The sequence below is a fragment of the Notechis scutatus genome, chromosome 1 (genome assembly GCF_049901735.1).
Source record: "Notechis scutatus isolate UNSWTSFEM ecotype Mainland chromosome 1, rNotScu1.2, whole genome shotgun sequence".
Lineage (NCBI taxonomy): Eukaryota > Metazoa > Chordata > Lepidosauria > Squamata > Elapidae > Notechis > Notechis scutatus.
Genome location: NC_142009.1, coordinates 216,977,997 through 216,994,071, shown reverse-complemented (window position 1 = coordinate 216,994,071; position 16,075 = coordinate 216,977,997).

The window sequence follows — 16,075 nt, the reverse complement described above, 5'->3', positions numbered from 1 at the left end:
CACCTCCCATGAGTCACTGCGCAGCCCATTTTGGATCACAGGTAGGTGCAAGGCCCATGCAGAGGCTCAGGGAGGGAAAAAAATGGGCCTCCTGGAAGTTTCAGAAGACCAGAAACAGGCCCATTTCCAGCCTCAAGAGAGCCTCCAGAGCCCGGGGAGGCCGTTTTTGCCTCCCAGAGACTTGAGGAAAGCCTCCGGAGCCTGGGGCTTCCCGGAAGTTCCAGAAGGCTGGAAATGGGCCTGTTTACGGCCTCTAGAGAGCCTCTGGAGCCCGGGGAGGCCATTTTCCCTGGAGGCTCGAGGACGGCCTCCAGAGCCCAGGTAGGCTGAAAATGGCCCCCTCACAGCCCGTTTTCACTCCCAGGCCAGGATGGTGCAGGAGGCTGACTAGGCCATGCCTATCATGGCCACACCCACCCAGCAACTGGGCAGAGAACCAAATGAAGATTAGCTGGCAAAAGCCAGAAAATAATATGAAATGTTGCTAACACACTGAAAGCTACTTTGGTCTAGTAATTATGCACTGGACCAGAAACCAGGAGACTGTTTGCTTTAGTTCTGCTTTATGCACAACATCAGCTAAGTGACCATGGGCCAATCATTTTCTCTCAGCCCTAGGAAAAAGGCAAGGGCCTTCTGAAATCTTGCCAAGAAAACTGTAGGGACTCAGGCACTCATCAGAAGTCAACAGTGACTTGAAGGCCCAAACACAGAGACAAAAATCCAGTTTAAATGGGCCTGGCACTTCAAGTTCATACTGTTTTACTGTTGGAGATCACTGTGGGTAATTTTCAATTTAGTTTCCACCCAGCACACTCCAGAAAATTCCCACCTTCAGATCAGATCAAGTATACAAGCCGTCCATTATAGCTAGCAGAAAGTATAACTTGATGCTTATTTATAAATCACCAGGAAATATCAACAGCTCACTGGTAAAATGGGACATAAAGCAGGCAAAAGTGACGAGAGAAAGATATGAACAACAGGAAAGAATTTTCATTAGGTAGGTTATTTATATAAATAGTGTTCGGGTCTTTTCCCATGTAAGATTGAGAGCATCTTGGCAACATTTCGGCGAGTTCCCACTCACCATCCTCAGGATGGTGCTTTCAGCTTCGTGCCAGTGTGTGATTGGAGCTGCTGTCTCTCTATAAATACTGGTGGTGGGGGCTGGTGTGCTGGGGTGGTTGGCTACGCTGCTGCCTCTTGATTGGTTGATGGAGTTGGTGTTGGCATAATGGGCTGTGTGATGGCCTTGTGAGTTTTGTTGTGGAGGTATCCTGGATCTTGTCCTGTAATCTCCCGGGTCGTTTGTTTTGTAGTGATCTTTTTTCCATTAGCCTCTTGTGTTTTAACGGCTTGGGTAATGGGTTGTGTGATGGGGTTGTGAGTTCTTTTGTTGTGGTATCCTGGGTCCTGTGTTGTAATCTCCTGGGTCGTTTGTGTTTTGATCTCTTTTCCATTAGCCTCCTGTGTAGTAACGGCTTGGGTAATGGGTTGTGTGATGACCTTGTGAGACTTATTGCTGTGGTATCATTGGTCTTGTGCTGTGATATCCTGGGTCATTTGCTGTGTTGCAACTTCTTGAGTTCTTGTGGTGTAATTTCCTGAGTTTTCTGATGTGATATCCTGAGCGGGTGGCTGTGATGTAGCATTCTGGGTTTTAGTCTGGCTTCGAGTTTGGGGTCTGGGTCTGTGTTCTTGGCGTGTGTCAGCTTGTTTGGTTTTGGGGTCAGGGGGTGCGACAGCTGGCGAGGCAGCCATGGTCTGTTTTCTGGATGGTGGTTGTCCTTCGTTTATAGGATGGGCTTGGGCCTGGGTCTGATGAGGGGGATTGGCGGTGGTGTCCCGTGTTGTTTCGGGTCTGGTGTTGGTTTTCGTGGCTGGGACTCATTTGTTGGTGAGGGCTAGCTTCCAGATGTCTGGTAGGCGGGAGGTATCGTCCCATCTATTCATGTTATGGGGGTGTTTCTCTATCTTGATGGCTTCCCTGATTATTCTGTTGCTGGAGTGTTCAGGGTTGGATATTAATTTGGTTCCTTCGAAATTAATTTCATGTCCTGTGGCTTTAAGGTGCTGGAAGAGGGAGGAAGTATTTTCTTCTCTTCTGACTGTGTTTTTGTGTTCTGCGATGCATGCATTTATTCTCCTGTTGGTTTGTCCACTGTATGTGGCTGGGCAATTGTTGCATGGTATTTCATAAACTCCTTGGTTTTCTAGCTGGATCTTGTCTTTGGGGTTTCTTAGGATGTTGGCTATTTTTTGGTCAGTGCCGAAGGCTGTCCTGATATTGTGTTTGTGGAGAATTTTGCTGATTTTTTCTGTGGTGCCTTTGATGTAGGGGAGGAGTGCGATACTGTTGTCTTGTTCTGTGTCTTGGTTTTTTTGGGGTATCTCTTTTCGGATTAGATTGGTGATAGTGTTTCTTTGGAATACATTGGAAATTAATACATTAGTGAGGGTGTGTAGTTCTGTTCTCAGGTGGTCTTTGTCAGCTAGGTGTTTGGTTCTGGAGATGAGGGTCTTGGCTACGGAGTTGATCTGTGCAGGGTGGTGATGAGATTGTGCATTTAGATAGCGTGTTGGTGTGTGTTTTTTTCCGGTAGATGGTGTGTCCTAGGGAGCCACTGGTTTTTGTAAATTAGGACGTCCAGGAAGGGAAGTTGGTTGTTGGTTTCTGTTTCCATCGTGAATTGTATTTTGGGGTGTAGGTTGTTAAGATGTGTGAGGAAGTTGTCCAGTTTTTCTTTCCCATGTGGCCAAGTGTTGAAAGTGTCATCTACATATCTGAGCCAGAGTTTGGGTTTGTGCTCGCACAAGCACGAAGTCGAAAGCACCAGCCTGAAGATGGCAAGTGGGACCTCGTTGAAACGTTGCCAAGATGCTCTCAATCTTACATGGGAAAAGACCCAAACATACCAAGTCCTGCATAGATAGATAGATAGATAGATAGATAGATAGATAGATAGATAGATAGATAGATAGAGAGAGAGAGATGTTTTCTTAAGTTTTCGCAGGTACTTACATGTATGGTATTCAGCTTTGTTCGGGTATTTTCCCACGTCATTATAGTTGTGCTTTTAAAGTTGTAGCAACGTTTTGGCAGAATCTAATCTGCCATCATCAGGCTTCTGTATTGTGTTCGTCTGTGAGTCAGACTTTCACAGCCGTTTCAGTTTTAAATTTGGGGCTAGCCTACTGCTGTGCCAGAATGGTTTTTTCTTCATCCTGATTGGTTGGGAGTCTTGGTCTGTGTTTATTGGTCTTGGAGTTTGCTGTGTTCTGCTTGATTGGTGTTTCTAATATTTTCTGTCTGTTTTTTGGCTCTTTTTGTATCTTGATTGGCTGGCAGCATTGTGTTACTTTATTGGAGGCCTTTAGTGCAGCTTGGCTTCGGGTAAATGGACGGCTAAGTCCTGAATAGATAGATAGATAGATAGATAGATAGATAGATAGATAGATAGATAGATAGATAGATAGATAGATATGTTTCATGGGTACTTACATGTATGGTATTCAGCTTTGTTCGGGTATTTTCCCACGTCATTATAGTTGTGCTTTTAAAGTTGTATGGCAACGCTTCGGCAGAATCTAATCTGCCATCATCAGGCTTCTATATTGTGTTCGTCTGTGAGTCAGACTTTCACAGCCATTTCAATTTTAAATTTGGGGCTAGCCTACTGCTGTGCCAGAATGTTTTTTTTCTTCATCCTGATTGGTTGGGAGTCTTGGTCTGTGTTTATTGGTCTTGGAGTTTGCTGTGTTCTGCTTGATTGGTGTTTCTAATATCTTCTGTCTGTTTTGTGGCTTTTTTTGTCTTGATTGGCTGGCAACATTGTGTTTCCTGTATTGGAGGCTTTAGTGCAGCTTGGCTCCAAGTAAATGGACAGCAATCATTTATTAGGAAGGTAGATTTCATCTGGGTGCCTGGTTGGGGTGTGTTTGAGCTGGAGGTATCAGGGGATCTGTTTGTGCCCAGGTGTTTGCCTGGCTTGTGGTGTGGAGATTTTTTTGTTTGTGAGTTCAGGCTTCCAAATAATTGACAGTCTGGTGGAATCATCTCTTCTATTCATGCTTTCAGGTCTTTTTTCAATCTCTATGGCTTCTCTGATGTGAGGCCTGTGTAGTATCTTACTGATTTTGTCTGTAGTACCTCTTATGTAGAACAGGACAGCTGTTCCATAGGTCTGTTCATCTTCTAGGTCTCCATTATGTCTCAGTGTGTTTTTTTGGATCAAGCCAGTGATTTTGCTTTTGTGGAAGCTGTTAGCTGTCAGTACTTTAGTCAGGGTGTGTAGTTCAGTCTTTATGTGTGTCTTGTCTGCCAGGCATTTGGTTCTGGCAAGTAGTGTTTTGGCCACGGAGTTTATCTGTGCTGGGTGGTGGTGGGATTGGGCGCTGAGGTAGCGGTTGGTGTGTGTTTTCTTCTGGTATATGGTGTGTCCTAGTGTGCCCTCTGTTTTTTTGTAGATTAGTACATCTAGGAATGGTAGTTGTTTGTTTGTTTCCGTTTCCATGGTGAACTTGATTTTGGGGTGTGTGCTGTTTAGGTGTGTTAGGAAATTGTTTAGGTTTTCTTTTCCATGGGGCCAAATCACAAATGTGTCATCGATGTATCTTAACCATAGTTTGGGTTTGTGGGTGGCATTAGCTAGGGCTCTGGATTCAAATTCTTCCATGAACAGGTTTGCAATGACAGGTGACAGTGGTGATCCCATAGGGGCTCCTTCAATTTGCTTGTATCTTTGTCCTTTGTATATGAAATATGTGTTGGTTAAGCAGTGTTCTGCTAGTTCCATGAGGTGTTTAGCTGGTTGGTATTTATTTTTGATGATTTCAAGAGTTTCTTTTATCAGGACTTGAGTGAATAGTGAAACCACGTTGAAACTTACAAGCAGATCTTCTTGTTCCACATGTAGATCTTTGATCATTTCCAAGAAGTGGTATGAGTTTTGTACATGTGAAGCTGCTGCTTCAGCATGGGGCTGTAGCTGCTTTGCTAAGCGTTTATCTAGGTTTTGTAGTGGTGCTCCTCTGGAGCTGACTATGGGTCTGAGAGGTATGCCTTCTTTGTGTATTTTTGGGAGGCTGTATAGTTTGGGGCATCTGGAAGATTTTTCTCTTGGGATGATTGTCTGTTGGATCTCTTTGCTCATGTGGCTGGTTATAATTTTCTTCTTGGTTATTTTTTCCAGATATGTGGTTGGGTCCGTGTTTATGGGTTTGTATGTGGAGTCTTGGAGTAGGTCTGTCAATTTTGTTTCATAGTCTTTTCTATCCATTACTACTGTGGCATTACCTTTATCTGCTGGAAGTATGATTATGCTGCTGTCGTTTATATATGTACATACACACACACACATATACAGTATACACACAAACACACACACACATACACACACACACACACACACACACACACATTATCTATATCAAAAGCTCTGCACTTTCCAGAGCCACCAAACAATGCTGTGGGTAATTAGCATGGAGGGTTCCAAAGGGAATGGCCTTTGGTTATTTTAGCTTTACTCTTTTATACACTTAATATTAGCAGAATAAAGGTGGATAATAGGACACAAGCTGATCCCTCTTTTATGCTGCACCACAAAACAAATATGTGGGATATATCGACAAGAATAATGGAAATAAGTCACCAACCCAATTCATATCTACTCCAAAGGAACCATTAAAAAGTCGCTTTCCCATTCATTGACAACATAATAGAATGATCTTGTAAGGATTTTGTATATGTAAGCTGCCTTTCTTGTGACGCTATTCGAAGACTTGTGCTACCCCAGAGGTTTTAAAGATTAAAGTTTAAACTTTAAAGGTTTAAAAGGATTTCTTTCATTATACTCCATTAAATACACTATAGCAGGGGTCCCCAATCCCCAGGCCAAAACCTGGTACTGGTCCGTGGTCCGTTGGGAACTGGGACACACAAGCGACAGGTAAACGCAGGAAGTTTCATTTGTCCATGCGCAGGATTAGGTTGCCACCAATTCTGCCACTGCCAGTCTGTGGAGTCAGAAAGGTTGGGGACCGCTGCTCTAGAAGAATACAACATTGTGCAACGTGATAGAATCAACAAGTAAAATATTTGAATTATTCTTTGAAAAGGGGACCTGGCATCTGGTTATTTGAGGTTCACTTTTAACCAGATTGCGTATGTTTTGAATAAAGTTTCCAAGCCTGTATTAAATTCCTACAAAACTATAGATTCTATTAATGTTATATGTCTCCTTAGGGTGCCCTTTGACAAACAGACAAAAGTAAAGTATAAGATGATATATAACAGGTTAAAACCAAGCTAGAAACCAATGATAAATGCAAGAGAATCCCACCTTTTTGCAATAATAGTTGACAACACTCCAAAATACCAAAGACCCCTGGCCAGAGACTAACTATATGGGAATAATTATCATACAACTGAAGTACAACAAAATGATACTATCTATATGACAAACATCCAGTGTGGATATTTGTACAATACATGTTAAGCATTAGGCACATTAGAGTTTAATATGAATTGAATTACTGATACTCTTCAAGTTATGACAGTAATTCAGCCCTCAAGTACAGTCATAAATAGGCCACTTACATGATTGGCAAAAACGTAAATCACAGCCATGTGATCACAGAGCACTGCAAATAGCTGTAAATGCAAGCTGATTGCCAAGCAGCCAAAATTCAGATATGTGACTGACATCAGAACTTCATAATTAGGTTATAAGCAGCTTTGAGGGGAGGTCTGTTGTAATGTCAAACGATCACTAAGTGACCAGTAATAAGTCAAGGATTATTATGAAGGACCAATTCTGTCTCAAATAAACACTCCCCACTCCCCCTTCTATCTTTCTGTCTGTTCATTTTTGTCTGTCTATCATCTAATATAATCTGCTTATCATCTTTCTATCATCTACCCATCCATCCATCCATCCATCCATCCATCCATCCAGGATTGAAACCATTTGGTGATTAGTTCATTTATATTTTGCTTTTTCTGTTATCAGCCAAAGAAGCCTTTCCTCACACATGAGACTTTACTTTCATGCTTAGTCTGATTTTACAAGCTATGTCACTGAAGCTCTAATGGTGACAACAACCCCACACGTAAAATATGTCTCCCAGTCTGCTACGTGCCACTGCAGTAAAATTCAAAACAGTCCAGCCTCTACTAGCGAGAGCAATCAAAGTGCCATAAGAAATTTCCAATTTCATAAATATTCATTTGAAATAAAAAAAAGTTCAACCTCTTTCCTGAGGTGGACAGGGATGGCAGATGTTTTGGTGTCTTTATATGTGATATGTCTCATATGATATGATATATTTCTCCCTAGGATGACAAAGTCTTTCCCTTTCCTTGTGTTTAAAAATCAAAGGTCCCATTGCCTCCAAAAGCTTGTGCATGGCCCGTCCAATTTTAATTTTTAATGTGACTGCATACAAAGAAATATATTGCATATGGAGTTATAACTATCCAATTTATATATGGATACAAGTAGTCCTCGACTTATAACCCCAATTGAACCCAACATTTTCACTGCTAAACAAGGCAGTTACGTGAGGTTTTGCCTCGTTTTATGACTTTTGCCACATATATTAAGTGAATCACTGTAATTGTTAAATAAATCACGCAATTGCTAAGTGAATCCAGCTTTCTCACTGACTTTACTTGTTGAAAGCCAGCTAGGAAGGTTACAAATGGTGATCACATGACCCTGGAACAGTGCATCAGTCATAAATACATGCCAGTTGCCAAGTGACTGAATTTTGATCACCTGACTGAGGGGATACTGCAGTGGTCGTAAGTGTGAAAAATGGTTATAAGTAATTTTTTCAGTCCGTTGTAACTTCAAATGGTTACAATAATGAGATATATGAATCAGAGGTAGTATTCAGCAGGTTCTAACCAATTCTGGAGAACCGGTAGCAGAAATTTTGAGTAGTTCAGAGAACGGCAAATACCACCTCTGACTGGAGATTTTACAGTGTCCTTCCCCTGCCATGCCCACCAAGCCACGCCCACAGAACCAGTAGTAAAAAAAATTGAACCCCACCACTGATATGAATGAATGGTTGTAAGTCAAGGACTACCTGCATAACTAATCACATTCATAGTATTTGACTGACTTAATCTAAATTAAACAAACCTGAATTCTCCTCCTAGCCCTATACCCTTTGTTGGTCTGGTTCTACTTATTATTTGTCTAAGAGTGTGGCTTCCAGCCTTTGGCTAAGAGTAGCCCTATGATCTGAATAAAAATGCACACTCAAGTTCCAAAATAAATGTCACGCACCTCCTTAGAAATCAACTTTTGAGCATCGGCTTTGCAATCATTTATTCATTCTCTCTGTATGATGAATTCCTTTCTCCTTCCTTTTGTCAGCCTTCATCTACACAAAAGATCATTGTAATGTAAGCCTCTTTCTTCCTTGGCTAATTAGAAAGATTGCAGAGCATAGAAAGACCCCCTACTTGAGGTTTTGGCAAGCTGATACCAATTAAGGGGAAACATTGGACTTAGAATGGTCATTTCCTGATTGGAACAAGGGAAATGCATTTTCTGAAAACAAGCTTGGCATGTAAAAAAAAAAAAAAAAAGACAAAAGACAAGAGTAGTTCGCATACATATTCATTCACTAATATAGTGTAGAAGCAGAGTACAATTTCTATAAACTGAATAAAAATCCAACACATCTCATTACTGTGTGCAAAACCACATGCAAACGTTATTTTCATGTTTGTCTACTCACTCCCTTTTTTGGTCTAAAAGCTAGTTCCTACATGGCCCAAGCAAGCCGACTGATATCAGATCTGGCCATTCCCAAAACAAGAAGCATAAGGAAACTGTCCGTCTCTCTCCCCCCAGGAAAATGTCACTTCTACCCTTTTTGTTAAAAAAAGGCAGGAAAAAGATGTACAAGAATGTGGAGCTGATTGCACTTTAAATAGAACTGGGATTTGATGCTTATCGGTTGCTAGAACTCTTTTGTAATGGCTTCGGAGCTTTCGTGAAATAAATCAGTTTTTATATCCTTGTCCATCTGTTTTGTCTTCCAGTTCACCTTATCTGAGAGACGCCTGACCTTTTGGTACTATCTATTGCTGAGCTCATTTTCAGAGGCCTAACTACTAATGCTAGAAAGCACATTGAGAAAGAAGTGGGAATGCCTGACCCTAATACAGAATCTCTTGAAGTTTTAGAAGTTTAACTTGTGCTATTCTTACACTCAAAAAAAGTGAACTGGCATTTCAGGTGGTGGAAATTAGGCGATGCTTCGGGACAGGATTTTCTCATCTTCTGCTGTTGTCCATTGCTGCAGTCCAAACGCAGAGGACAGCACCACATATCTAAAATGCACAACAATGCAGAAAATGTTGGCTATAGTATCACGTTGGGATATGACCATTCTGTATTCCACTTCAGCAGCAAAATTTCTTGAGCTGATATTGCCCTCAAGCTCTCAAGATTTATGAACAGCTTCTTCTATAATAACCCATACCTCAATAAGTCTATCTGTCTGCCTTCTCCTCCTGAGCTATACTCCTGGCATAAAATGAAGCTGTGTGAGAGAGAAAGATAATAAATTATGACCAAGTTTGCACATCACATTAAGGTTTATTTGGTTCTGGCTCCGCATTTGGTGTGAATCCAGTCATGGAAGTTTGCCGAAGCCATAAACCATGAATGTGATTTCAAACTACATTTATATGTTCTGCGGCAACTAGGAAATTGCCCTTCTGACCTTTTCCCTCTTACACAGGAAAGTAACTCTGCCTTTCTGAATATAAGAAAGGTGTCCGTCCTTTTTGTGATTTCAAGTACTATCCCTTCACCTCATTTGCAAGTCTAGCAACTGCAATGCACCATAAATACTTGGGGCTTTTTTCCCCCTTTTGTCCCTAATGATGGGACAAAAATACCCTGACATGACCACTTCCCCCCTGTTCTCTGTTACCTTTACCATCTTTCATTATGTTTGAGATGGTTTCCTGAGCAATGGCACATATAAATATAGGACTCTTTATTGGATATTTAATATATTTGGAATCTTATATCCCACCTTGCTGTCTTTTATTTTCTTATATGTACCCATTTCATATATTCACAACTATGTATACACTTGTACTTATTATCTTGTAAACAATTGACAAATCAAATAAATAAATAAATAAATAAATATATTTGGAATCTTATATCCCACCTTGCTGTCTTCTATCATCCTCTAATGTGTCCCTTTTGTCTCCCTGAAAGCTGAATGGAAATAAAAATCGGGCTGACTACCATTTAAATCTCCTGGGCTGGCTACTGCTTAGGACTAAACAAAAAAGTCCAGACACTTTTTCCTCCACCTGCCTCAAAAGCAAGAAAGCATACTTATTCCGGCTTTCTTTTTAGCCTGACAGCAGTTGAAGGAAGAAGAATATAATTTTCTCTTTGTTTTTAAGCATCAAGAAACTAAGTTTGGTCAGAAGATTGCTTTTTTGAAGGACATGCCTGGCTTATCTCTTCCTCCTCTTTTTTCCCCCCCGCTTTTAAATGTATTTTGTCATATTTTTTTAATTCCCAAAAAGTTTGCCAGAGGATGACAGAAAGAGAATGGGTGTCTGCTACCTAGTCAAATGTTCTGGTTAGAGAAACTCACTCTCTTCCCCTTGTCCTAGATTTCCCTATACACTTGGCAGCCCTTTCCCAAGCCCCTTTCTCCCAGGCTATGAGAAATCTTACCAACTTTTATTATCATTTCCACCCTTAAAAAAGAATTCCTTGGTTGAGAACCTATATGTTATTTCCCCTCTGCCTCCCCAACTCCACAATACATTATTCCCACAATCAAATTGCTTCCTAAACGGAACGCAGTGGTGGGAAACTGAACGAGACCTTTCTTTTAGGGAAATTACAAACATAGAACTTGTCTAAGACTAATCTACATTCCGGTTGTAAACGGAATGTAAGAAATAATGGTTCGGAGAAAGATGGAAATATAAATTTTCTCTCCTCTCCCCCCCATCACCTTCAGCCAAAGTTGAATTAAAGATGAAAGAGGGAGTTGTGCTCAATGGATTTGCAGACATGTTCAGAAAGAGAGTATAGGGTCTATCAGTCTCCCTTAATACACACTGTGTACAAATACTGTATATACCCATCCTGGTATTCTGTTATGGTATAAGCAACATTAAGCTGTGCTTAGATAAAGAAATAGCAAGCCAGGGAAATTGGAATGGGATAAGAAAACATAGCTAATTTCAGTTTACTGCAGCCTCATGCATTATACCTTTCTCTCTATGCTTTCGATCTGCTTAAACCATCTTTTTCTTCTATCACATCCATATGTTGCTTTCACAACCCTCCTTTTGTGGTATTTCTTTTTTGTCTCCCTTTCTCTGATTGGGGATCTTATCTCCATCCAATTTTTGGTTTTTTGGTCTTCGTCTCCCTCTTGGCCATTTACTCTTCCTTGGAAATATTTATTTTACAATTTGATCCTCATTCTTTCTACATGACCAAAGCATTTGCTGGTCACTGGCCTTGTATTCAAATCACCATCATTCATCATCTATTTGCATCTGGTTCTCTCTTCCTATTTTAACAATGCAACTTCTTAATTACCCCTAACCTGCTGCATTCAACTTATTTTATGTTACTCTGGACCCAGTCAACTTTCTCACTTCCCCCTAACAAACCATCTTAGAAGCATGCTGTTATACACAGCCAATTTTCTTTCAACCAACATTAAACTTAACACATGAGCTTGCCCATAAATGCACTAAATAACCAAAGAGTCATCAGTCATCCTTGTCTTACTCCTTTTTCAAGGCTGAACTGTTTGCTAAGCATTCGTTTTATTCTCACTCATGCATTACTCTCCTTGTATATTGTTCCGATTATATTCAGCAACCAATTTTTAATTCCATATTCATGGAAAAGATTCATAATATTATTCTATTCATAGTATCATTCACTTTATATTAACAAATGTGCAATGGACATTCTTCTTCAGATTCATTTCTCAATGACTTGCTGAAGAAATTCTTACCTGAAATTAAGTCATACAGTATTTCTCGATTTTTTTTCTCCCTGACACTCAACATACCTCCCTGCAATCATACCATGTATACCTGCAACCTACCATTTCTCATGGCATGTTATGACATTTATCCAACATTTTTGGAGTTAATTTTTGTAGCAATTCATTTTGTTAAAATTCCATTCTTCAATACATCACTGTCATTCATATATAAATCGCTAACATGTTGCTTTTATCATTTCCTCTCCTTCGGTTTCATCCCAAATAATTTCATCATCTTTATTCTTAATCCCCAAACTTTGCTGGGGATGATTTCAGAGATAGTATTCAGCAGGTTCTGACCAGATCTGGAGAACCGGTAGTGGAAATTTTGAGTAGTTTGGAGAACCAGTAGCAGAAATTTTGAGTAGTTCGTAATACCACCTGATTGGCCCCGCCCCCATCTATTCTCTGCCTCCCAAGTCCCAGCTCATCGGCTGGGTCTTCTTTTGTTGCCCTGCACAAGAGAAGGAGCTGGAAAGCAGGTTAGTGGGGTGGGGAGGGAATGGGATTTTGTAGTATCGTTCCTCTGGAGTGGGGTAGAAATGGAGATTTTGCAGTATCCTTCCTCTGCCATGCCCACCAGGCCACGCCCACCAGACCATACCACACCCACCAGGCCACGCCCACAGAACCGGTAGTAAAAAAAATTGAATCCTACCACTGGGTGATTTGTCTAGTAATCTGTCCTCACCTTCAAAAAAAATTTTTTTTTTTAATTCCATCAAAATCATTCTACTTTTTCTCTGCTCTTTTAATTATTTATTTTTTTGCAACTATATTTCTCCCACCTTTATTTTAGGCAGCATTTTTATATGCATTTTTCTTATTATTTTTCTTGTTTTTTTATTCTTTTTTATTCAAGAGTCATGGTGGCGCATTAAGTCACAATTTCCTCCGTGGCGCAGTGGTTAGAATACAGTACTGCAGGCTACTTCTGCTGCCTGCCGGCTTCCTGCAATTTGGCAGTTCAAATCTCATCAGGTTCAAGGTTGACTCAGCCTTCCATCCTTCTGAGGTGGGTAAAATGAGGACCCAGATTGTTGGGGGCAATATGCTGACTCTGTAAAAACCACTTAGAGAGGGCTGTAAAAGCACTGTAAAGCGGTATATAAGTCTAAGTGCTATTGCTATTCTTCATTTCATCACTTTATCACATGTTCCTTTTTATATTTCCTATTACAGTATTATAAGTCTACACAGAATCTTCCTGTTTCACAAATCCTCTAGGCACATCACCTCTGCACTTCTACAGACTATTAGTAAATCATTCATCTACCAAATTTCCCCCCCCCTGCATTAGAAAACAGGCTAAAAATGGTGGGGCAAGAAGCTTGCCAAGTTGACTCAGGTTTATCTATTTTCAACTGCACCCCAAAAAGGTGGAGGAAGGAAATCCAATTTAGCCAAGCCAGGGTTACAAACCATTCTAATATTAGAAGATCTAGAATAAAATGTGCAGAAGGAACAGCAGATCTTCTCTTTCTGCCAATCATTTTACCCAGTGTGCCTTGCACACATAAAATAGGATACCACATCCAGTAGTAAATCAGGGTAGAGGATAAATAAAATCAGAAATGGAAACAGGAAAATTCATGTTGGTTTACTTCTCTGCCTAATCAAGATTTGGTGAAGAGAATTTTAACTCAGTAGAATTCTAAGCCTTCACAGCCTTGAAAGTAGAATCAGTATAAAGGTGCGGAAAGAAAAATTCTAATATGGAGAGCAAGAATACATTTCCTTTGTGCAACTACCGTACAGTCTGATCCTGTTCAAAAACCTTACTAAATCCTATCATGCCCCTGGTGGAGTCTGACTCTGAGGAATAGGAGGAACAGCCAACAGGGAGTGGGAGTATGGCTCCAGAGGCGGTGGAGGAGGCTGGGGAAGGGCAGAGGCCGGCTGAGCAGTCAGAGGAGGATCCAGGCCCACCCCCTATCCATCCATCAGGCAACTGATCCGCCTCCTTCTCCCCAAACACACATTGGGCATATGATTGTCCAATCGACTTATTGCCCGATGCAAAATTGCCGGTGGGTCAGATATATTCCCTGTCGGAACCAGAGTTGGCCACGTTGCGGGATTTTATTGACAAGAACCTCCGGAAAGGGTTTATCCGGCCTTCTACCTCCCCATTGGCTGCACCGGTGCTTTTTGTGAAAAAGAAATCAGGGGAGCTACGTTTGTGTTGTGATTATCGCAAGTTGAATGCAATCACAGTGAGGAATCAGTATCCGCTTCCCCTCATCCCTGAACTGATTGAGCGGCTTTCTCAAGCTAAGGTCTTTATCTACAATCTGGTTCGCATTCGTGCAGGGGACAAGTGGAAAACAGCTTTCCGGATGAGGTACAGCATTTTGAGTATACCGTGATGCCTTTTGGATTAACCAATGCCCCAGCTGCGTTCATGCATTTCATGCACAATGTTTCCGTGATTTGTTGGATCAATTCATGGTCATTTATTTAGATGACATTTTGATTTACTAAGACTTCCTGCAGGAACATTGGCAGCATGTGTGGCTAGTGTTGCAACGTTTGCGTGATAACCACCTGTTTGCTAAACGTGAGAAGTGTCAGTTTGCACAAACCACGATTGACTTCTTGGGACATCATATTTCACCTGTTGGGGTGGAAATAGACCTGGAAAAAATTCAATCGTTGCAGGAGTGGGAACCTCTGCAGCGGGTTAAGGATGTGCAATGACTGTTGGGGTTTGCGAACTACTACTGCACATTTATTCCCTGCTTTGCTGCCTTGACTGCTCCCCTTTCTAATCTGCTCAAGAAGGGGGAGAAGTTCCATTGGGGTGCTGAGGAGCAGGCAGCTTTCGAGGTGTTGAAAGTCACCTTTGCTTCTGAGCCTATCCTCAAACACCCTGATCCAGGCCAGCCATTTGTGGTGGAAACAGATGCTTCCGATGTGGCTGTTGGTGCAGTGCTCCTCCAGGCCTATGCTCCCATAGGCACCTTGTTCCCATGCGCTTATTATTCCCAGAAGTTGCCGGCTCCAGAGCGCAACTATACGATTTGGGACAATGAGCTATTGGTGGTTAAGGTCGCTTTTGAGACAAGGCAGCACCACCTGGAGGGGGCTTGTCACGAAATCGAGGTTTGGACGGATCATCGCAATTTGGAACACCTACGTACAGCTCGGACATTGAACCAGCATCAGGTGAGATGGTCCTTATTCTTTGCTCAATTTGATTTCCGGGTGACCTATGTTCCGAGTGGAGGGAATCAACACGCCGACGCCCTATCTCGGAAGCCTGAGTATACCCGAAGGGAGGATAAAATCTTGCCCCGTACGGTGATTCCATTGGAGCGGTTTGCGGCCACCGAGGAATCTGTGGACCTTCAAGTGAGGATTCAGGAGGCGCAGCGGCAGGACCCATTCATGACAGCTCAACGTCGAGAATTGGATGAGAATGGGAGACAAGAGACTCCTTGGGTGTCTATTGGGGACCTGTTGCGGTTTAGTGATCGCATTTATGTGCCTGGAGGTCCTCTTCGTGGCCTTATCCTATGTCAATGTCATGATAGTCCAGCGGCAGGACATTTTGGGGTGTTCACAACACTGCACTTCATCTCTGGGACATTTTGGTGGCCGAGACTTAAACATGATGTGTCGGGATATGTGGCGTCCTGTGGGATCTGTCGCCAAGCCAAGTATGCTCCTGGTGTGCCCCCTAGTTTATTGCAGAGCTTGCCCATGCCAGAACGACCGTGGGGGGCTGTTTCATTGAATTTCATTATTGAGTTACCACCATCGAATGGTGTCACAACCATTTTGGTGGTGGTGGATATGTTGACTAAAATGGCCCACTTTATTCCGTGTGCAGGTCTTCCATCGGCCAAGATAACGGCTCAATTGTTTATCTCTCATGTTTTCCGGTTGCATGGGTTACCAGACCGCATAGTATCAGATCGGGGGTACAATTTACGGCACGCTTCTGGCAGACCCTACTCGCAAAACTGCAGGTTCAGGTGTGTCTGTCGTCTGCTCA